Below are 24,393 nucleotides of genomic sequence, written 5' to 3'. Positions count from 1 at the left end.
AAATATTCTTTTATGTTGGGTATGCATTCTTAAAATATTTTTACTAACAGAGTTCCACTGTTGACATATATACAGACACTATGGTTTATACACAAGGTGTTGATCAGCTTTATGGACAGGCTGAGATCTCTAACTGCAATTTATAGTATAACTAAAACAGTCATTGTGGGAACATTGTAAATAAATCATTAGAATGATGACAGAAATATGAATTTCTGTTACTAGCTAATGTGACTATTAGGAGGTCTGTTTGAAGGCCTAATGAGAAGAAAATGTAAATTCTTACTAATAATCCTTGACTCTTGCCCCCCTGTTATCCCAGATCAGCTTAACCTGCTATTCTGAAACTGGCAGATGGATCTATAACCTCCCAGGCTAACCCGTACATCATTTCGACAGGACCAGGCAGAAAACTGTAGACTCCTTTTTCCTGAGCCACATGATGATTCTACTTCACATTTTTACATCACCTGGCAGGTAACACAGTTTTCCCATCCATGATGTCGGTACTCACAAGCCTCTTGCTTCCTGGGATTCTATTATCCCAATTTCTCAGCAGTGATTTCAAGCACTGACTGCACTTTCCATTCACACTGTTGGTTTTCTGAGATCTTGCCTTCCTCTGTGGATTTTACATTCCTGAAGGATTACGACTATCCTCTCTAATCTTCAGAATGCAGGTCTCCTCCAACTAGCACTGTGGCCTGCACACAGCAGACCCTCCATCTCTGCTTGTTGATGGCTTGCTTCGTATTCTCCAATCTGACCTTCTTCCTCTCAGCCATGCCCAGGGCTTGAATGGGCTGATCTCTTTCTTCCATAGAACTCTCTTACCTTAATCCAGTGGCTACCTGAAACCCCACGAAGATTTCTCTGACTCTTTCTTCTTCATTCCTCACTACCTATTTGTAGTTTCCATTTTCTAAAACAGAATTGATTTTTAACCCATATTTGTATTGACTTCACACACTTTATTCACATCACCATCACCAGCTCTTCTGGAAACGTTTATCTACATCGCTGGGGTATAGTTAATTTAAGAAGTTATTACAGAATGTTCAAGTCCATGGTTTATGTTGGTGAATGTGAATTTGGTTTAGCAGTAATCACTTTTTCATTTAACCAATGTGTACCCTGTATTTGAGAAGAACAAACAAGCTAGTTGGTGCAGAGCTTAGGTTCTGGGGGTTAAATTTTATGCGAGGTTGTACCCAAATATCTATAATACCAAGTAGATTGAATGGTGTCTTTAAAAATACTCAATGTGTTTTCAAGTTCAAAGGAAGAAAGAGAACATACAACCAATGCTGACAAGTTTAATAACAAACAGAATGATTCGTGAAGTCCCTACTTGTGCACAGGACTTACTAAAAACTCAACACAAAAAACCTCACTCCCTGTGTTTTACAAGCATATGATGTTTTAATAATAATATTTAAGGCATAAAATAGGATAAGTATTAAACACAAATACAAATTAAATGTTAAGAGTAGTAGCAGAGAAGTGAAAGTGATGAACATTTAATATTTCTCCAGCTGTCCCTCCTTACTTACAAGTGATTTAGAGATGTGAACCACCCAGAGCAATTGGGAGTCATAAAGAACATGGGTAATAGGGGAATTCTACTGCACTGAAGCACCCTGGCATTTTGTTCAAGGAGATGTTAGGGCTTTGAAAATAATGCCATTGGTTCCCTTTAGCAAGATGTGGCTTCAACATCCATAATTCAACTTACCTGTTCCTTCAATTACAGTGATTCTGCTGAGAGGTTTGGCAACCACATTCTCCACAGGAAAACAGAATGACAGCAGAGAGAACGTTCTCAGAAAACTGCTTGCCAAGCCTTCCTTCGACACTCTGTCTCACGGACTGACTTCCGGGATAAAAGTTATTTTCATTTTAACTACTTCCCCCTACCTTTAAAATGCCATTTGCTCAAAATCTAGGAGACTAAGGTAATTAGCACTCTCTCCCCTATATTTTAACTATTTAACTGGAGATAGTTACCCAGAATTTATTCCTATTTAACATTTCATGATTGAATAGAAATGCCTATTATAGCTTCCAACCACAAGTGAGCCTTTGACAATGAGTTCTCGAAAGCGCCCTGCAGATACTTGCTCCTTTCACAAATGTGTACAGAACAAAATCCTAAGTGCATGGGAATTGAAATGCTCTGGTTATGTAATATTTATGCCTTTACGGTACAGAAAAATTGGCCAAAAGCCAGTTTCTAAATAAATATTCATTGTTTCTACCCTAAAGGCACCTCGATCATATTTTACTAATAAGGATGTTGTTTAGAGGTGGCATTATAGAGGTCAGAGCCTAATGAAATAGAACTTTTATCTTGTTTCCTCCTGAAGAAGCGAGCAAGAAATTAAGACTGTACAGTTTGTTGCCTAAATGAATAGAAAGAGCCCCCAAAGTGTCAAAACAAATAATCTATGTTAATTAGTCTATGGTTGAATTGTCAGAATACTGATGCTCTAGATTTTCTAGGGCAAAAATCTAATTATAAAGGCCAACATCCCTTTGAATGTATATTTACATCTGTGTAAATGATCTGTTGAAACTATTATAAAATTACTAAAAGCTTTCTTGAAATTGTGTATTTGAAAAACATTTCACACTGTCGTTCTTTAGAAGCTTCTGAACTAATTGCACACAAACTTTTTGCTCTGGCCCATTTTCTGAACAAATCTGTTCTCATTCAGTTTTGCTACCATTTAGTAGTAAAACTTTTGTGGTCCATGCTTCTATGTGTATTTTTATCATAAGAGAAGCTACAACTGCCAACTCAAAGAAGTAAAGCATATCTGAGAACACATATGTGCTACACCATCTGCCTTACTATTCTCCAATACCAGGCAAATCAATGGTTTTCTGTAGCTGGGCAGTGGTCTTGGTAGAGGAAAAAACTTCTGAGTTTTGAAGGCTGACATCAGAGTGGGCAACTGTATCCTCCTATAAAAGTGTCTTCTGCATCACCGAACATAATATTCTGGACTGACTTGCTGACCGAATCAACCACAGAGCTGAATTTGTCTGACATGTCCTACATTCTCAAATAATACACAGAGGTGAGGCCTGAATCAATTTCAGGGAGTTGTCAGTTTCCCCTCAAAGAGAATAATATATGATGTCAAGATTTTGTTATATGTTTTATATGACATGTGTGAAGTTATCCTGATTTACACCTACAAGTAATAAATTCTCTGTACTGAGGATAAATAGTACTCAGAAAGTTGGTTGTTTTAATATGTATGTGGTCAGGTATTTTTACTTCTGCAAAATATCTTTTCCGTGTCTGTGCATTTTGTACTTAGGGTAACACTGAGGGTTCGGTAAATTAGGTATGGAGCTAAGTAGTTTCTAGATTCTTAAATGGAGTTGCTTACATATAAGGAACACCCATATTTTAGTATCGTGTAGCTAATTCGGAACTCCAGAACTCCTTAGAGAATTTACAACTTGTCTCCTTACTTCCTTTCAAAATATTTACTTTGTGGTTGTTTTACTTTATTTTGCATGGAATCAGAGGTTTTATTCTAGACTATTATTGCAGAGGATATAAATAATGTAACACCATTTAACATAAATATATCTTAAAATATGTTATAGTTTTAGTATAATAAATATAAAATCAAAATTATGGCACTAATGCAGCAAAAAGTTGAGTGCTATGATAAGGCTAAAAATCATTCTACGTGCTACATATGAAATGAAGTTCCATTCCCTCCAAATTTATTATCTGGAGGAATATTAAAACACTTCCAAATATCAGGAAATATAATCAATGAAAAATCAGGGATCTGTACACTACCTGAAATGGGGGTTCACAGGGGGATAATATAGGTAGAGACTGCACACAGGAAGAGTCATAGAAGACAGGCTGAAATGAGCAAGGTGCACTTTAGAATCATGAGTAGAACAGCCTTTCTGGAGCAGAGGGTCATCCTATAGGGTAGGAAGTTGACATTCAGAAAGATAGGCTACGAAGGAGGGACATCGAATGCCAATGTAAGACCTTTGGACACGAAAAATACAGACTGTCAAGCAAGTGAAAAAAACCTTTGCAGAGATTATTTTAGCAGTGTCAAGAAAAATGGTGTGGAGTAGACTGGCAGACTGAAGGCAAAATGGTTAAAACTATGTTGCACTATATACAGTAAGAATCATATGCAACATTTATCAATAAGGAGTAATGTTGCAAAATATCTGAATCTCACAGTGAAACCAGAGGCCAAGGAGGACCTAGAAATACTCAAGCAGATCTTTCAGCAACGAACGTAAGAACTCTTCACACCTTGCTAAGGTCTGGTCTCAGTGTGCTTAGAAATTTAATCATCTTCCAGATCCTTCCGTGATTCACAGTGAAGCAGCATACATGCACATCTGGTTACATAAAGCTTTCTGTAAAGTAAGTTCTGGATTTCTAAACACTCTAGTCAAGATGTATGTTTTATTGAGAAATATTTGTATGTATCGTGACCAATGCCCACATTTTTCACAGAAATTCCTGAGCTAATTTCAGGGGACAGACTACAGTTTAACCTGCACACTTAATGGCTAACGGAATACATGGGAAAACTTGCAGTGGGGAAAAGGCATGGTTCAAAAATAGATATAATTCTGATCCCGAGTGCTAGGAGAATAACCACTATTAAGTGTTTCTCAAAACTTAGCAATGAATATGTCACATATGAAGCAAATTTTGACACTAACGCCTAATTTTGATTTAAATTACTTTTATTGTAATATTATTTATCTATGTATAAATAGAAAATTAGCTCTGATGACTTTTAAAAAAATTCATAAGTATAACTATAAAGCCTATACCATTCAAAATAACAGGCTTAATATATTATCACCAATGATGTTGTTTATATGAAACTAAACTGCCGCTTCGAAGCGACTGCATTGCTGAGTTTTAGCATAGAGATTTTTGTAAATTCCACACGGCTGTGCTATTATTTGTCATGGAATAACGTGCCAATTCTTTGAACAATTTTCTACGTTCTAAATATACTGAAATTTTGTTTAGCAAAGCTTTCTGGGTTTCAAATGGCTTTAACATTAACACATTATTGCAATGATCTCTCTCTCTCTTTCTCTCTCCCCCTCCTACTCTGATTTCTTATTCAATCACAGCAGTACAATTTGAAATTGCAAGGCACCCAATATTATAAGGTGTTTAATTAGGATCTCATTGATATGTCATATCAATATTTTTTAAGATTATACAGAATGAACACTCATAGATATACAATTACTCATAAACATCTCATAGGAAATCCATGAGCCCCGGAAAATAGGTCTGAAGATGTCCAGTTTCTGAGGAAACCAAGTTTGAAACACACCCATAAAACATTAAAAGTCGTGAGGAAAAGAGGTATTTTAATGGCTTTTGTTTATTATTTGTTTTCCAGGAACAGTGATTGATTTTTGCGGTTAATCTGAGGTAGAAATTTTTACTTTTTCCTTTGCAAGAGTTGCTGCCCCCAAATACACATCTTCCTCCGTGAGAACAGTGCTTATAATATGTATAAAGCTCTCCAGACTCTCATTCTGTAAATCTATTCTTTCTGGGCTTTTAGCCAAGACGTAGAAACATGCTGATAACTCTGGTGACAATTTCTGTATCATCTAGGTCATTATTATAGTTACAAATAAAGTACTTGACTTGTATGCAATTTATAATTCTATTTAACAACAACAACAACAAAAAGCCTGAAGTTCTGTTTTATTTCTATTTCAACTGCTTCTGTTCTTTGAGACTATAAAGACGGGCATTTACATGATCGAAGACTGGCCACAACGGTCAGTCTTATATTACTGAAGGTGGGTGAGAAAAATAAAAGGTTGAAGGGAATCATTCAACTCTTAAACATGAAGTTGCTAAAGGGCATGGTTTTTTCATTAATTCTGCAAATACTCCAGTATGGTTCATAGCTTTATCCCCCAGTGTTCTTACGCTGGATTCTCTCAGTTCTTCTGCTACCCCTTCAGGAAACGTAGCCTTCCTGAATAGGGAAGAACTGGTATTTGGGATGAGTGAAGCCTGGACAGATGTAAATTGAGTGATTTCTAGCCCATTGTCCTCCAGAGCATTGAATAGCCCTCTGCTAGCAGAGTCTCCATGGCTCCACCTGGCCTGGTTTTTAGGCATAAAGGATCTCCTATTGCTAATGAAGCCAAGAGGGTTGATGGCCTTCTGAGGAAACAAAACTGAGGCTGTACACTGAGGAAACCCTAGAGTCTGGAGATCCAGTGTCTCATTCTCAAGCAGTAGGACTTAAAAGTGACTGCTGAACGGCTTGAGGTACTACAGAGCTGGAACAGCCAAAGGATGATCTATAGAGAGTGTTTCTTTGATTACAAATCTGCAGCACTAATAATAAAATACCATTTGGAAATTAATTCTAGTAGTTCACTTCTGGGAATTTATCCCAAGGGATTAAAAGAGGATGTACAGATGTGCTACAGAGGTGCTTACGGCACTGCCACTAGTAATGGAAAATGGAAACCAAGGTCAACAATGTTCCATCGTGGTGTGTGTGGTGCATGAAGTTATTAGAATGTGGTAAAATGATGCTGAACGGCATGTCAGGATGTTCAAGACATACTGCAGAGCCCAATGAAAAGCAGGCAATAAAATAATTTCTGAAGTATAGCATGAGTCAATGTCCCGACTAAAAAAAGATGGCGCACTCAAGTTAGGATAATTCTCAGATGGCTTAAGAAAGGAGTACTTACAAAGATATGCGTTGTTCACAAAACCCATAGGGTTCCACAGGAGAAGGCTTATTAGCTCACCAACCCCAGTGCCGCAGGAACAGGGAAGAAGCAGTTCCTAGAACCCAGAGAGCTGTCTAGGGAAGCTGCAGTGAGAGGAACTAAGCTTTGGCTGAGGTTGCTGGGAGCAACCTTGGAAGGCGGGAGCCAGGGAAATAAAAACCTGATTCTTACTCTCCTCTCTCCTTCTGATCTTTCAGGTCTCTCACTCACGGAACCAAAAGAAGCTGGAGGGCAAAGGAGGCCTTGGTGCCTTTTGGGACAGAAAGATGGAATGAAATTCATCTATCTAAGAAAAGGACTGAAATATACCAGCACAGGTGTAGCCAAATTTTTATATATAAATGGATCCATAAAGAAGTAGGAGAATACACTGAAATGCCAGTGGTAGTTTTCTCGAGGGGTGGTGTGATGGAATTATGGTGAATTTTTTTTTTCTTTAAATTCAACACTGTGCAAAGGCTACAGTTGGTACTGTTTCTACAATGAACATTTCATTGTTGAAACAGAAGTTTACCCATATTCATTTTATTATAGAATCCAAGTTTTAATATCTATACTTATTTTCAATATGAGGTTTTTATACTGGTTTATTTGTTTAAATAAAGAAAATTAATCACTGGGAATGTTGAAGACAGACAGGTGGTTCAGGCACTTCTCTAAATCCTTTTTTAGAGCTGAGTGAGACAAACATTTACTGCAAGGTAAACATATAAAGGCAAATAATAATATGTAAGAAAAAAAGGAATGAATGTAGAGTTTTATTCTACACAGAGTGAAACTCGCTAAAACATAATCCAAAATATTTTGCTTTTTTGTGCTTTACATATTTACCCGAAACAGTGATAAAAACTTAGGTCTCATAAATATGCTAATGATCAAATTGCCAGTGAAAATAGGTCACAAGTTGGAAGGTATAAAGAAGCATACAGCTAGATTCATAAATGAAAGAAGTGCTATAGCCCAAGAGAACTTGATACAATGTTTTTCAGACACCTTCAAATGATTGGGAGTAATGATCAAAAATAAAAGGAAGACCACTGAACAGCGCGAGGAAACCAATGGTATACAACGTAGGTTTTAAAAAATGTGTGCAAGAGAGGACATTCTAGATGTAAAGAAAGAGATTTTTCAGTCTTCTAGGAAAAACTGGATGACAAAAATGACATTTTTTCCACAAAGGTTAACTTTAGTTCTGAGTGCTTCGCATATAGTTACAATCCTCACAATACACAGACACTCCTGCCCAACCTATTCGAGATAAACTCATTGCTTGGATAATTACCTCGAGAATGATGCTACTCTTATGATCATTTAACCTCACTATCTGAATTTATCAAAATTAAGTTATTTTTTTAAACAATCAAGAAGCAGATAAAAGAAAACATCCATTTGGCCAATTAGGGAAAATTTCTGTTATGACAGGTATCATTGGTAAGTTTTGGGTCAAGTAGAGTGAAGCCATCCATTGGATCATTACACTCATGTAGATCAGAGAACTGAGATGAAAAAAGGTATTTGCTGGAAGCATTAGAACCCAGCAGTCACTTTTCAGTAATAATAGAAAATAAATCCATGTAAAATTTTGAGATAAAAATCAACAGATATCAATAATTTTCAATTCTTTATTATTAAAGCAGTTGGAATGACATTTAAAATTTTCTCTGGGGAATCCACCGCCTTTTTTTTTTTTTTTTTCTTGCCAGAATTAGTTAACTGTGCCCAACAAAATGTAAAAAGCAAGGCCTTCTACTATTTTGTCAGAAACTTAGCAATGTCATATACATATTCCATTATTTAAGCAGAGAATTCTATTTAAAAAGGAGTTTCTCATTTATCATTTGTAAAGTATTTTCTTTTTTGGCTTTTGGCTACAAAAATTTCTTTTTCAAAATCAAGCTCCCTGTCAACACTGAGTTTATCCTGGCAAGCAGCCTAGTGAAAGTCTGGCTTATTGACGAGCTGAGTCACATTACCACATGCAGGACATTTTGTTTGGTTTTCTTTTTTTCTCCTATTTCCATACATATGAATAAATCCGTAGAAGAAAAACAGCATATAAATTGCTTTTACGTGATAGAATAATGTCTGCCTACCTGGACCGTATTGGGTGTCAGAAGGCCTAGTATTAACCCATCTTTGCTCTTCTGACGGGCCAAGTCACCTCATCCTGTTTTCTGATCAGAAACAAGATATAACACCTCCCAACCTTAATGGAATTGTTTAGCTAAGGTATATGAAAATTTGTGACAAGTAAAACAATTAAAAACGTAAATTATTCTTAAGGTTTTGAAAGAAACTAATAAAATGTAAGGGATTGGAGAACAGAAGAGAGGAGATTTCAAATGGATACAGAGGAAAACGTGTTTACAATTTTCAAAAGAGGACTGGATATCAATCTCTGTCAGTTTAAAGTTTTTTTATAGGCAGTGAGAGGGGAAAGAAAGAATATGAATGAGAAGTCACGCACGCACATAGAAGCCTCACAGTAAGGACAGAGAGGAAGTAACCCTCTTTTTTATAGTTCACAGGGCTGCCTGGAAAAGACTTAATGGCCTCAGGTGATTCCCCTGCTACAGAGATCATCATATTCCCCTGTATTTAGCTTAAACCATTACAAAGCTCATTAAAATGTAAATATTACCTAGGAAGGCTATTAAACCATCTTCAACTATTTAACTATCCAATTACCCAGCAATGTTTTAATAGAAAGCATTGCAAAAAGGAGATGTTTTCCTAGATAATGGAATAAAAGAAGCAAGAACAGGGCCCTGGTCCCAAGCTTCAGCATACAATCGTCTCTTGGTATCCAAGTAGGGAATTGGTTCCAAGATCCCCTCAGATACCAAAATACACAAATGCTCAAGTCCTTTATAGAAAATGGTGTAGTATTTGCATATAACCTACTGCACATCCTGCTGTATACTTTAAATTATCTCTAGATTACTTTTAATACCTAATACAATGGAAATGGTGTGTAAATAGTTGCCAGTGCACAGCAAATTCAAGCTTAGCTTTCTGGAACTTTCTGGAATTTTCTTTTCCAATGTTTTTGATATGCAGTTGGTTGAATGTGCAGATGCAGAACCCTAAGTAGGAACACTGAAGGAAAACCAAATTTTTAAGGTATCTAAAGAGCCACTCTACAATGAAAGTTGTTTGTGTTCACAAATGCTTGTTGGACAATCCCCTGGGTCTATACATGGACTCCAACAACAGAATAAAATAAAATCTTTACACAGAGTTTAGCAAGACACTACGCCTTTATGTCCGAAATGTCAATATCCTACCAAGTCAGCACAGCCAAGCCAAACTTAACATTCACAAAAGAATTACTGTTTTATCAGATAGAGCAATAAGGAGTTTGTCCATAGTAAGAGATTTACTCTTAGAAAGCAGGGAACTGACAAATCACTTTCCGGCATCTTGACAGCAATCTTGCAACACAGGTATGATTATACCCAGTTTGAAAAATAGTGAAAATGTTTCAGAGACGTTAAGGAGCTTACCTGAGGTTGCTCAGATGGTAAGAGCTGGAACTAGGTCTACAAGTAAATTTTAATTGACTCCAAAGCCTGTGTTCTTTCCACCACAGCTTGTGAGGGGGTGGGGAGTTGGAACATGTTTGAAAATTTAACTTCTTTCGGTTGTCTCTGTGCAGTGTGGTCTGAACACTGACTATAACTTAGATATCACACATTTATATAGTTAAGATTAAACATTAAAAAGACTTCGTTGTAATTTTATCATAGCTAATCCCCACTATGACAGGGAGAATTTGAACTGTGCTTTTGGAAATACCTCTTGGTCACTTATTTATGGGCTCCAACCATAACAGCACAGGACTTTGAAAAGGAACAGTGTTTTTTTCCAAAATGCATTTCTTTGCTAACTAAACAACTTGGTAAATCAGGCTAATATACCTAGATCACCAGACCACAGAAACACAAACCATATAAAGAAACAACTATTAGATGGCGAAAAGAATGATAATTTATGAATTTACTCATCTTAGCAACATAACTACGCAGAAAGTTTCTCGGTTACTATAACCCGCAGCAGGGTTCAGTGGCCCAAAGACAGTGAGTCTCTCTTGTTACAGCATCCACAAGTGTAAAAGTAAAAATGTGAAGGTAGTCGAACCAACATACAGAAACAAGTAAGATGTGGAACCAATATCAGTCAGAGAGATCGATGTGTGCTATGTAGGCTGTTGAAGGGCACCATTTGAAGACAAAGGCCATGGCTTCTCAGGGAAACACAACCTCTGTGCCAGGTACACCGTAACTAATAACCCAGCCATGACTTCACTGCCTGACGAAATGCTTCGAGAAAGGCAAGTGGAGACACAAGCCCACGATATGGTCATTTCTTGTTACACAGTAAGCACAGAATATACTATGAATATATACTAGGACTGTATTAGGACTATACTAGGATTCTTGAAATTTTAAATACTAGAATGAATCAGCAATGTAATTTAAATCATAGTTAAACCCAATATATTAATAACATTTTAAAAGTCTATGTATTCAGTAAAGAATATGTATAGTGTTATCGTCAAGTAGTACTGTGAAGATACAACCATTTTTCACTTTCAAAATGACAAAGCCAACCAACCAAATAAATAATAAAGACCAGTAACAAAAATTGCAGCCATGCCCCAACTGGCTGCTAATTTCCATGAAAATTGTCCAAAAAATGTCAGAACTGAAGCAAATGTAACAAAACTAAGCTGTGTTCTTTGTATCTTACTTCAACAGGTATTTCTTTTAAAGTCACCAGGTTAATTAATTATTCCTACTAAAACAGGAAAATGTGCCAGTCTGTCCTTTATATGCAATGTCTCCACCACGAACAATAATCTGGAGCTTAAGATAATTAATACTATATACCCTTGCCTTTGAACAACACAGCTGTCAGCCATGAGACTTTAAAATTAATAGGCCCTTTGAAGCTATAAATCAGAAACCATGATAATTTTATATACTATTTCTTAAAAGGCACTTACCTTTTCGAAGCAAAGCACACTTCTGACAGCAAACTGCCTGTTAAAATAAAACATATCATTTATTGGTCTCCAGTAAATAATATAAAGGATGATGCATTGTTCTACACAGCACAATTATAGGCCAACTTTAAAAACTTTTCCTGATCTCATTTAGTTTCTTTTTTTACTAAAAATTAAAATCACCTCCTTGGTTGTAATAAATAAATGCCTCTCTGTTCAGTGCATGTGCACTGAAACCACACAAGCTAATGAGTTTCATGTTTGAGAGCAAAACAGAAATTACGGGGCACGTTATCCAGGTCACGGCTATAGATTTCAGTACCTTCCATTCACTGACTGTAACGAGATGCACAAGAGTTAATGTCAAGGAGGGAAGTTTTAAGGGTTAGGTGTCACAGCAAATTCTATTTTTACTAAATAAAAATAAAGCACCATCACATAGAAATTATTAATATAAGATGTACTCTTTTCAAGTTTGCATTAGTTATCTGAGTGTCTCATATACTTCTCACCGAACTGTATTAAAATCTGGGAGATTTTTTATTTACAATACTTCACAACCATCACTGAGATGAAACGAAGCCATGCTTCCACACAATATGCAGCCAAGATTGTACTTGAAACAACACTGGCTTGAATCAATATAACATTTAATCCTAATCAGAGTTTGGGACATAGTAGGAGAAACAGTAGTTGTAGAAGAAACTCCTTTGATCATACTTCCTTTCTCATAGGACCTGAATTCATTTTCTCAAAAGCGAATATGAAAAATATCAAGAATTTCCTTAGGAACTCTGTTTGCATATGTAAGACTACACACATGCACTTTTTTCTACCGTCTACATATGTCACAAATCCTGGCATTGAGGTGCCTCTAGGTACTGAAAAAAAAATTTTTTTAACTGAGTTTAATCATATCCTCAAAACAAGTTAAGATCCAAAGCCTTGCAAAACTGAAAACGCTTAGATATTCATTTGTAAACAGAGGTGGCTCCCATTGCAAAGTCATCTGAGTGCACTTGAGTGTTACATTGTCAGGACAGGAAAATCGCTTCTCACGCTAGTCCTAGCTGGACTCTCTAATGAGATTTACAGACGGGGTAGGAAGTGCTCAGAGATGGATGGAGAGCCGGTCTGAGAATGTCAATGGCTCCAGGGGTAGGCTGTGCTCCCGGAAGACCCTCTGTCACCCCTGGTGCCCCGCTGTCCCTCTGTCTGCCCCATGCAAACATCAGGTTAAATTCCCTCTCCAAAGCTGCCGCTCTCAATTATTCAGGGCAAAAGTGATTGAGAGTAAATCACACAATGTAACTATCCCCTGCCCACAGAGATGATTTCTAGGTATAAATGGAAGCATTTGATATTTATATTTATATCAAATGCTTCTATTTTGCTTTGATATAAACAGAAGCATTCAGGACAAAAAAAAAGTTCAAGTCCTGTTAATTCTTGCACATCAACAGTTTACTATTCCCCAGAACCACTACAATAGCTGAACTTCCACAGTCTCTCACGATGGCTGTCATTCAGCTTGTGAGGGGGTCTCCACAACCCACTTCTGTCCACACACCTCACCCCAACCCCACTCCAATGTCCACACAGATGGCAGAGTTCTCTTTTTTATGAGTGGGTGTAGTCAAGTTTCAGCACTACTTCAATCTTTTTGTTATCACTCATAGAATGAATTTCAGAACCCCTGGTGTGGCTTCTGAGGCCCGTTGCTCTGAAGCCCGCTGACATCTCTGACTTCTCATGACACCCTCCTCTCACCACACTGCAGATACAGGTTTTTTTTTTGCTCAGATCAGCCACCCTTTTCCGCATCTTAAGTCAGGATCTTAGCCAACGCGAAAGCCAAGAAAGTCCCTCCACCTGTGTGACCCTTGACCTCACTTACAGATGTCAAACATTTTTTCCTCTAAGTCTTCCCAAGAATCCTAAACTGGATCTCTTTTGCAAAACAGCAGTTATGTTTTGCTCAGTTTCCTCTTCTCAAGCACTGCAGAGGGAAGGTTTGAGCTCTGCTTAGTTCCCCTACGGATAAAGTGAACCTAACATCTACTGTCTAAACGGGCGAACTTCTCAGACTCCAAGAGGGCGTTAAGCAGACTAGGTGCCTGTGCACCACACGTGATGCAGGATGGGTCTGAGCAAGTCCGGCCACGTGACCCTCACCATGTGGAGGAAACGTTAGCGTTTATGTGGATGCTAAGAAGGGCAGCCCAACTTTAACTAAAGGGAAAAACATCTAAATTGACGAGCTTTAAGGACTGATGGTTACTGACGTACCATGTTACGTAAAGTGTAAAATGTCTTCGGTGTTCCTTTCCTGTACTAAGCAGCTATCATTAAAAAAAAAAAAAAAAAAAAAATCCCCTAAATATTTTCAAGTAAAATCAGAACAGTATGCAATGAACTTATAAAGCTGGACCCACAGCACAAATCACAGCCACCGATTACAGGCAACCCGGGCTCATTTCTGGGCGAGCCCAGAGCTGCCATCTCTCACCCTCTTATCAGCTTCTCTCTCTGTCATCAACACATTCACACCCATCAGCTTATTTCCCGCCACGGGCTGCAGCAGCTGACATTTACTCCTCCACCTGAATGCACTGATGATGGGCTGGAGGTGAGGAGAGAAGAGAGGTAGACATTCAACACTTCTAAGAGCTTTCTACCCTCCGTGTAATCAGGTCAACGCAAAATCCTCTGAGCACAACTTAGAGCAACAGACTTCCCCTCAGACCCTCAGTCGTTAAGTGAACTCTCCACAGAGAAGCGTAAATAAAGGGCTGAATATATGAGCACTGAGGTCCTTGATATCGGCCTCTTTTTAGATGTGTAGTACTCTGGTTAAGTTCCTCTCCTTGTGCGTGTGTATGTGAGAGAGAGGGGGGGGAGGTGTGCGTGGGTGGCACACACACTACTGAGGTGAGCAAGGTAATGTATTTTCCTCTCTTTGGAGATTGAAGTCAAAGTGTGAATCTTGAAGACTGAGTGGGATTTAATCAGACAGTGGCAAACGCACAGATAAAAGGCAAAGACGTGGGGGAAGCTGACAGCCTAGAGTTTTACTCAGTACATCACTTTGGCTGAATCAGAGGCAGAAAGGGGTGATGCTGAAGGGCCCAAATCCTTATGCTGTGTTAAGATGTTTCTACTTCTTTAACTGAAGAACACAGAGGATTTTAAAAAGGAAGGCTGATACCATAGTTTTAACTTTGATGATCAGGTTAGCAGTATGGTAGCTGGTTACAGTTGGTGAAATAGGCCTGTTGGGAGACTTCTGATGGAATCCATAATTGAAAAGGTGAAAGACTTGATTGAGAGACTGGGGGAAGTACACAAAGGGAGAACTGAGCAACACATTCCCAAGGTATTTAGGAGGTGTAACTGACACATAGTTTTGACCACCTGAGAACAGAGGTGTATAGAATATCTTTCCACGTTTGGTATGAGTGATGAAAGCACCCATTTCCAAATGAGTGTATCATGAAAGTAAGAAGGATGAGGAGGAGAGAGAGAAGATGATGTGTTTGTTATCAGACTTTTTAAGGTTTCAGGTTTTTGAAGTTCAGCAAAAACTTGGTAGACTCGGCTCAACACTTTGATATACACTCTAATTTTATGATTGAGCAAATTAAAACTAAAATATATCTGCTATCTCAAGGTCATACAGCCACTAGGTAGTAGAGGAAAGATTTCATTTCTACTTTCTTGACTCCAAATCCCATTCTCATTATAGAATTGGCTCTCGGCTTTTTAATCTATGCCTAAATATCACAATTTTTCATCTGTAATTTGGTGATGGTATCTCTCCCTTTGATTTACCTAAGATGTCGTGAAGTTAAAATTTAGTAAATATAAGCAGCCATCTCTCCAGTGAATGTTTCCGTTCCCTTGGTGTGAGATCCCTTTGAAACCTAATTATTGATGGACAATTACCTTTTCAAAAAATTCAAATGGTCTTGCAGCTTGGCCCTACCATTCCACATTGATTCCACTTAATTAGGGGACCACAAACCATGCCCATGTCTATGTTGATGAGGACAGCGGATATGGAGCATGAAAAGAGACCAGATGGTTCTTAACGTTGAGTTGCCTACCTAGCGAGAGAGGTTCTCTGATTCTTTTTCATTTCTGTTTCAGGCTGGCCTCTAACATCCTCTTAATGGAGATTTTTGTTTGTGCATTTCATCGCTGTTATGTGAATCTGTTGCTACTGAATACGTTGCATACCCAGCCTCTTGTGAAAATTAGTATGGTTCTTTGTGGTTATAAATAACAACTATATTCTTTTTGATAGAAAGGACAATTGAAGGGTTTTTTGGTTATCTTTTTATTCTTAAACTTTGCTCATATTGATTTATTTGGATTGTTAATCATGAAACATAAAGGATTACCTCAAATAAGAGCATGTCACGTAATGTCTATTTTGCTCTTTGCTAGAAATGGACCATTACACTGCCAAGATGCATTGTTAGAGTGATTTATTTTCCTGGGTTCCACCCTCCTCCACCCGACTATGCAGAGATATGTTAGTATATTCCTCTAAAGTATTGTATTTTCATCGAGGATAAAAAAAGAATTTGTCATGCGTACCAGAAATATTATTTATCACCGAAGTTAGTGAAAGGCTGAGACATGTTTAATCGTGCAGTGTATACAGCAATAAATCCACTTCTGGAATTTTAAGAAGTTGCATTTAGATAGAAAGAACTCTTTTACTTTAAAGCCATAAAGCCCTTTACAAAGTCAATCATATTATTTGTCAAAAGCGAGTGGCTAGAGGTTAAGGATATTGACTTGGGAATCACAATGCCTGGGTTGAAAGGGCACCTCAATACTTCTTACTGCAGTGTGACCTTCAGCAAGTTACTTCTCTCTGCCACTGATTCTTCAAATGTCAAAAGAGGAAAATAATAGTCACTATCTCATAGGGTTATTATGAGGATTAAATGAGTTAATGTATGTAAAGCATTTAGAATATGGCTGGGCACATACTTCACCCTCGATATGTTAGCTTTTATAATGATTTGAGTGACTCTATTGTTCTCCTCCTTGGAAGAGGAATTATCAAGTGATATTTATTATATAGGCTTAGGCTTTGCTGAATGTGAAATACCATAATGCCTCAATTATCCTGAACTCAGCAGAAAATCAGAGAGTGATAAAAAATATGAGTAGCAAGTAGATATCACAAATTTTATGCACAATATCTGAAATATGTTAGCTATACACAAGAGCCTCAGGTATTTTTCTTGTTTTCTTATTTTTGGTTTTTTTTTTTTAAGGTCTGGCACTATGCTACAAGTGATGCAAAGATACAAGAATCTTTACCCTTAAGCAACTTGTAATCTAGTTGAAAAGGAAGTAAGAATAAATACAATATCAGGTAATATAGAATTATTTCTATGAGAAAGTGACAACAGGAGAGAGATGAGGGAAGTCATGTTATTTCTGGCAGGAAGGCAAACCTTTGGAACATTTTCCATGCTGTATCATCTTATGTGGACCCACATTGCTGTCTGGTGATATTTTTATTCAATTTTAGAATTATGAGCTCTTGCCTCTCTACAAAGTTTTAGTATCAGCCTAACAGTGAATGCCTTATTTCTAATTATTTGTACTGCTGAAAATCATAATTAGTGTAACAAACGTTTATTGAGTACCAATTAAGGTAGAGCACAGGAAGAGAGCAGCATGGAGCCTTTATTTGAGTGCCCTGAGGATAATAAGAGAATGACCAAACCATAGAAGACTCAGAATAGCCAAAGCAATCTTAAAAAGCAACAAAGCTGTAGGCATCACGCTCCCTGATTTCAAATTATATTACAAAGTTATAGTAATCTAAACAGGATGGTATTGGCATGCAAATGGACATAGATCAATGGAACAAAATAGAGAGCCCAGAACAAACATGGCCAATGATTTATGAGAAAGGAGCCAAGAATATACAATGGGGAAATAAAAGTATCTTCAATAAATGGTGGTGGGAAAACTGGACAGTTACATACAAAAGAATAAAACTGGATCCCTTATTTACGGACCCCTAACCATACATAAGCAATACTTCAAAATGGATCAAAGATTTGAAGGTAAGAACTATAGCCATAAAACTCTTAGAAGAGAACAGAAGTGGTAAGCTTTTTTATTTTTTTAATTTTTTTATTGGAGTATAGTTGATTTACAATGTTGTATTAGTTTCAGGTGTACAGCAAAGTGAATCAGTTATAAATATATGCACGTCTTTTTTTTTTTAGATTCTTTCTCCATATAGCCATTACAGAGTATTGAGTAGAGTTCCCTGTGCTATACAGCAGATTCTTATTAGTTATCCATTTTATATATAGTAGCATGTACATGTCAATCCCAATCTTCCAATGTATCCCTCCTCCCCACTTATCCCCTGGTAACCATGATTGTTTTCTACATCCATGACTCTACCTCTGTTTTGTAAATAAGTTCATTTGAACCTTTTTTTTTTTAGATTCCACATATAAGCAATATCATATTATATTTGTCTTTCTTTGTCTGACTTCACATATTTTATGACAAAATATGTGCAAATGAAGCAGTAAGCTCTTTGACATTGGTTTTGGAGACGATTTTTTGGATTTGATGCCAAATATACAAGTGGGACTGCATCAAAGTAAAAAGCTCTGCACAGCAAAGGAAACCATCAACAAAATGGAGTTAACCCAGTGAATGAGAGAAAATATTTGCAAATCATATCTGTTAATGGGTTAATACCCAAAATACAAAAATGAACTCACATAACGTGATAGCAAAAAAACAAATCTGATTAAAAAATAAGATCTGAAGAGACATATTTCCAAAGAAAGCATACAGGTGGCCAACAGTTACACGAAAAGGTGTTCGACCTTGCCAGTTGCCAGAGAAATGCAAATCAAAACCAAAATGAGGTGTCACTTCACACCTGTCAGAATGGCTACCCACAAAAAGACAACAAATAACAAGTGTTGGTGAGGATGTAGGGAAAAGGGAACCCCTGTGTACTGTTGGTGGGAATGTAAATTGATGCAGCCACTGTGGGAAACAGTATAGAGGTTCCTCCAAAAATTAAAAGTAGAACTACCATACGATCCAGCAATTCCACTTTAGGGAATATGTCTGAAGGAAACAAAACACTATGTCAAAGAGATATCTATACCCCCATGGTCACTGCAACATTATTTGTAATAGCCAAGATATGGAAACAACCTAAGAGCCTGCTGATGGACAAATAGATAAAAAAGAGGTGGTATGCATATGCAGTGGAATAAAATTCAGCCATGAAAAAGAAGGAAATCCTGCCATTTGCAACAACATGGATGGGCCTTAAGGGCATTATGCTAAGTGAAATAAGTCAGACAGAGCAAGACAAATAGTGTGTATCTCACTTATAAATGAAATCCAAAAAACAACCGCCATCACCAAATAACCAAGCTCATGGATACAGAGAACACTGTAATTACTGGGGGGAGAAATAGATGAAGGGGGTTAAAAAACACAAACTTCCAGCTATAAAAAAAATAAGTCATGGGGATGGAATATGCAGCAATGGTGACTACAGTTAATGATACTGAATTGTATATTTGAAAGTTGGCTAAGAGAATAGGTCTTAAAAGTTTTCATGACTAAGAAAAAAAATTGTAACAATGTATGGTGATGGATAACAACTAGACTTATTGTGATGAGCATTTTGCAATATATACAGATATCTAATCACTACGTTGTATACCTACAACTCTTTAAGGCCATTTATCAATTACATCTAAATTAAAAAGTACTACTAAAATGAACAAAGCAGTTTAAGAACAAGAAAACAGGTGACACAGTGCCAGTGGAGGGGAGAGGCCATTCCATTTTGCATGGCCATGAACGTACACTCAGAAGATGTGACACTTGATCTAGGATAGGAATGAACGACAAGCAGCAGCCCGTCTAGGAGGGTCTAGCAGCAGAACCTTCCAGGAAGAAGGAAGCACAGAGGGAAGGCCTGAAAAAAGATAAAAGTGTTACTGTCTGTGAAGAGAAAGCCTATGAGTAAGAAGGCTTCTGAGTAAGGTCTGGAAGATGGGCATGCAACCAGGTTTTGAGTTAAGGGCTATTTTGCAAGTGCAACTGGACAACACTGAGGTTTGGAAGGAGGGGTAACATGATCCAATTTGTGTTTTTGAAAACAATTCTTTAGTTGTTGTGTGAAGTGATAGCAGGGGTCAAGGGTAGAAGCCGGGACAGGAGTTAAGAAGCTACTGCAGCGACCAAGCAAGGAGTGATGGGGCTTGGACGTGCCAGCTACAACGGTGATGGAGAGACACGGATGATGGCAGAATGACGTTTAGATGTAGAACTCATGGGATTCGGTGATGGATTGGAGGTGAGAATGAGAGAGACAGGAATTAAGTCCTAGGCCTCAAGGAGGCAAACTAGATTATGCTGCCATTTACCAAGATGGGATTGAGGGAGGAAAACACATAATTGGGGAAGAAAATACCTATTTATATTTTAGCCTTATCTACTGTGAGGACCACATTGACATGTAAGCAGTAACGCTGCATACATGGTTCTAGAAAAGAACATGTTGGGTCTACAGGGTGTTTCAATGTCCACTATTCACTTTTAGGCTAGATGTTTTTGTTGTAGCTGTGGGACTGTCCTACGCTCTGAACTAGCCCACAAGGCACACATGCATCTCCTGCCCCTCTCTGCCGGATGACACTATATCCCCACCCACGTGTGACAAAGTGTTTCCAGACACTGCCAAGTGGCAGGAAGGATGGGAAGGCAAGATTTCTCTGGGTTGAGAATCACTAGGCTCGAGATATACATTTAGATGTAAAAATAAAGACTGAATTTGACACCGGGGATATGGACGATCTCATTATGAGGAGCGGGGGGTTGGGGGGGGAATAGTAGATGGCTCACCCCGGGGGACTCCAAAATTAGAAACTGACCAGAGGAAGAGGTTCTGGCAAAGAAGACAATTAAGGCAGAAATTAAACCTGATGAGTGTGGTGGGTTGGAATCCTGGAGAAGCAGCTCTTGCCAGCAGGAAAGAGTGAGCATATGTGGTTCATACGAATGAGCCTGATTAGGTAAACAAGTGCAGAAAAATAATCACTTCCAGATCGGCGTCTTAAGAGAACTGGCCTCTAAACGTCACGAGGCAGCCTCAGTGTAAGAATTTCCATCATCTTCAATTATTTGAGCAAGATATTCTGCTTGGGTAAGAGTCTGACAAGAGATGGCAGGTGGTTGCTTATCAGCGCCTCCTCCACTTATTTAGCTGTGTTTGAGGCTTGGTGCTCAAGGGGCCAGGAGCAGGTGAGGTTGGAGCTAATGCTTCTCCCAGGAATTTGCACAAAGGATTGAGGCGCCTCTAGGGGGACCCTGAGCTCCCACTTGTGCCCTGAATTGCAAGGCTATACAAACATGTCCGATGTCTAAACGGCTGCTGACCAAGGCCAGACTGCAGGAAAAGGCAAAGTGTTCCTGGGAGGGAAGTTACCCTGAGGTTGAAAGGAGTCTGGGAAAGTCAACTGGTCTCCAAGGACAAAGAGGCAGAGGGGAGAGCTACCCTGGACCCGACATCTTTCTGACACTGAAAACTTTCTTGTCTGCCACCCTGATCCTGTGCACATCTGGGGAGGAATTGCTATGTGTCTATGAACTGAACGAGCTGCATTTCCAAGAATGCTGAAGTCTCAAGACTTGAGAAGCCCGACCTCATCCACCCAAAACGGCAGCTCTGTCACTTCAAAAACAGCACGAGGACAGACGGAGAAGGAAGCTTCTGAAGTCTGTGACGAGGTGGGTTGGTGGCACCTGGAACTTAGCCAACAGCGATGGCAGCAAGTTCAGACCTCCAAGACCACCGTAGGTAGTGCAGACCGAGATTTTCCGTTCCATCATGACTGATCTAGCTCCGATATTTGAGGTAACAAGGGACAGATAAGGAAGTGGATCTGTACACAGCTGGGTGGAGAGGGCTGGGAGGTAAGAGTGAGGAGAGGTTGAAGAATTCGGCCACACAGCAACTTCTTGCATATGTATATTTTTTTCCCTCTAGAGTTAAATATGCTGGATGAAGGGATACACAGACTTATAATTTTAATAGCTACTGACAGATTATACTTTAAAAATTTATCATTCATAACCCACTAGTAAATTAATAGTGCCAATTTCCCTAAATTTTCACCCGCTCTAGATGTGAATCCTCCTTAATTTTGGCAGTCTGATGTGTGGGGAAAAAAAATGCTATCTCACTCTTGCTCTGATTCAGCAGTCCCCAACCATTCTGGCACCAGGGACCGGTTTCGGGGAAGACAATTTTTCCACGGACTGGGTGGGGATGGCTCAGGCCGTGACGCCAGCGATGGGGAGAGGCAGACGAAGCTTCACTCGCTCTCCCGCCGCTCACCTCCCGCTGTGCGGCCCGGTCCCTAACAGGCCGCGGACCGGTATCAGTCCATGGCCCGGGGACGGGGGACCCCTGCTCCAATTCGTATTTTATGTCCACTACTGAAGGCAAACTTCTTTTCATATAGAGCCTATTTGTATTTCCTTTCCTGGAAATTGCCTATTCACACTCTTTGCCTATTTTTCTGATAGACTCTTGATCTATTTCATATTCATTTGTAGAAGCTCTATATATCAGGGACATTAACCTTTGTCATATTTCAAAAGATCATCTCATTTAACATGCGTGTATTTCTGCGAAACAGTTCAGATGCTCCCTTACCTCATCAATGCAGGCCCGATACCATTCCCCAAAGGACTGAGAACTTACACAACTCTGTTGTGAAAATTTGGGAATGTAAGACTAACATTCCCATGTTAGGAGTGGTGGTCTAAATTAGGTGATGGTCTGAATTATTAAGATGGAGGTTATTAACATGGTTTTTTAGAACAGGATTGGCAAAAAAATTCACAAGCTGGTTGCTCCAGGATAAGGATGGGCTCGTCACGCTTCTGCTCTGAAAGACACCGGATCTGTCTAAACAGTCATGAGGCTCTTCGTTTAAGGTAGATTTCCAATGGACTTCCCTGGTGGCACAGTGGTTAAGAGTCCGCCTGCCAATGCAGGGGACACGGGTTCAAGCCCTGGTCCGGGAACATCCCACGTGCCGTGGAGCAACTAAGCCCGTGCGCCACAACTACTGAGCCTGCGCTCTAGAGCCCGCGAGCCACAACTACTGAGCCCACGTGCCACAACTACTGAAGTCCGCGCACCTAGAGCCTGGGCTCTGCAACAAGAGAAGCCCCCGCAGTGAGAAGCCCGCGCACCACAACTAGAGAAAGCCCATGCGCGTGCGGCAACGAAGATCAAACGCAGCCAAAATAAATAAATAAAATTAATTAAAAACAAACAAAACAAACAAACAAAAAAGGTAGATTTCCCAAACAAAATGTGTTCCCTGGGGTCCTACTATGTGTTAAGGGAGGAAAAAAAGTCTGTGGCCAAATATATTTGCAAGTGCTTTTGTATAAAGTGTTTTTATTGAAGGATTTTATAGACACTTTTAAATGCTAATATTCATTATCAAGCTCTAATAAAACTTGAATGTGTAGAATTCCCCAAATTATTGGACTATAGCCCTTTGAGATTTTTCAAAGTATACCACCAGAGCTAGTATTCATAGAATAAAATTTTTATAAATGCTGACTTAAGGAAATATCTATACACTCCCTTGTAAATGAACAGCTTTTCTTGGATATTTGCCATTGCCATCGTGTCACCACAAATCACCCAGAGACAACAACAAAACCTATATAAAATTACTAAGGGACCATTTGAGAAGATTCATAAATTCAAAGTTTGAGTTGAGTTGGAAGAACCTTAGTGTAGTTAGAAGTTGTAGAGTCATTGTGTGTGTGGGTGTGTGTATGCAAGACCCATATCTCCATGAAGGTTAGGAAAAGGGGTCCTCTTAACTCAAAGAATCTATGGAGTGATAGGTACAAAGACGAGAAATTTACTGACAAGCCTTTACTAAATATATAGCACTAAAACAAAATGTAATGTTTAAAAATATTTTTAGTATGATCTTTGCTTATACTTATGGCGGATTTTTAACTTCATTTAAAAACTCTCTTTTATTATTACAAATTTATTTGCTATAAGTTTTCAGGACCTACCCTGAATTCACTTGTTAATATAATTTTAAAATTTAGTTTTAATTTTTCCCACTTTAAGTTCACATTTATGAAGGAAGGAGGTAAAATGATAAGGGACTAATATGCTCAAGCGCATTATCATAAATAACCTCTATCGACATGACTTGTTCACTGCCCATTTAATTAGTAGGTACTATTGATAAATGTAAGTAAATCATGGATAATTACTCACCTGGGTTCCTAAGTTTGCCATTTTACCTGTAGCTTTCAATAATTACTGGTCCCTTCACTCTTTAGCACACAGAAACACTTCTAAAAAGCAAGATTATGCCTTGCCTATTAAAGTCATTGCCAGCATCTCAGAAACTGAAGTAAATGCTTTCACAAGTAGCATTTCCAACGAATAATGCTGAAATCAGACTTTTTTTTTTTTTTTTCATTGAAAGTGCCTCAAGTAGTTG

The 24,393-nt window shown here is 38.5% G+C and overlaps 1 protein-coding gene across 1 annotated transcript in view; it reads right to left on the bottom strand.

The window, feature by feature from the left end:
• Positions 1-24,393, bottom strand: part of TENM3 (teneurin transmembrane protein 3) — a 2,383,554-nt gene that overhangs the window by 2,028,279 nt on the left and 330,882 nt on the right. The window contains exon 2 of the mRNA XM_082374697.1: positions 11,810-11,846. The gene's annotated coding sequence lies outside the window, so the exon portion shown is untranslated. The remainder of the gene's footprint in view (positions 1-11,809; positions 11,847-24,393) is intronic.

Source organism: Balaenoptera borealis (genome assembly GCF_965194805.1).
Source record: "Balaenoptera borealis genome assembly, chromosome: 21".
Classification (NCBI taxonomy): domain Eukaryota; kingdom Metazoa; phylum Chordata; class Mammalia; order Artiodactyla; family Balaenopteridae; genus Balaenoptera; species Balaenoptera borealis.
Note: the sequence above shows the minus strand (reverse complement) of the source record. Positions and strands in the feature narration are given on the sequence as shown.